This window comes from Myotis brandtii, unplaced genomic scaffold (assembly GCF_000412655.1).
Source record: "Myotis brandtii unplaced genomic scaffold, ASM41265v1 scaffold29, whole genome shotgun sequence".
In the NCBI taxonomy this organism is placed as follows: Eukaryota; Metazoa; Chordata; class Mammalia; order Chiroptera; family Vespertilionidae; genus Myotis; species Myotis brandtii.
Genome location: NW_005361075.1, coordinates 3,392,274 through 3,393,104, shown reverse-complemented (window position 1 = coordinate 3,393,104; position 831 = coordinate 3,392,274).

The window sequence follows — 831 nt, the reverse complement described above, 5'->3', positions numbered from 1 at the left end:
GAGGTCAGTTGGGGAAAAGGGGGATAAGTAAACTTTCAACAGTAGAGTTAATTTTTAAAAATCTGAATAAAGGCAGTCAACCTGTTTTAGTTTTCAATAGGTAGTCAATGTTTGCTGAATGATGATGTCTACACGTTTGTGAGCGCCTAGGAGTGTCTGGCACACGTTAATCCCTGAGCTTTAAATCACACTGTCTGGCCCTAAAGGTTAAAACCAGAACGGGCTCAATCTTTCAAATCAGCTTCCCTCATTGGAGAGCTCAAACTAGTAAAACTTCAGAAGCATTCTGGAACTTTTTAATTTGTCAAGAACACATTAAAAGGTTTATCATTGGGAGAGATCAACCAAAGGACTTGCATGCATATAAGCCTAACCAATGGTCACAGACACCAGGAGGATGGTGGGGTGGGTGGGGGTGTTGGGGGGGGGGGGGGGGGGGATAAGGACACATATGTAATACCTTAATCAGTAAAGAAATTTAAAAAATGAAAGGTTTATCATTTATCATTACTACCACTATAAAGCCATAAAAGAACACCTTGCAAGTAAATGGATAAAAAGAAAAATATCCAGAAAGGTAGACACATTATAAAATACAAAGTTTTTGTAATGTATTAAAAGGACGGTATGACATCTTATTTTACGACAGTCCATTATGGAACTTTTTTCGGGTTTAACTGTCGGTATAAATCTGAGTTCCAGAGTGACACAGCCCACTGGCCATGACGCTGTTTTCAAACCCGTCTTGGGTAAACTAAGAAGCCGAGGGGAACGAACCTCCCCGCTCCCAGCCGCTTCTCTCTGCCGAGAGCGGACAGGCCGGGACGCGTC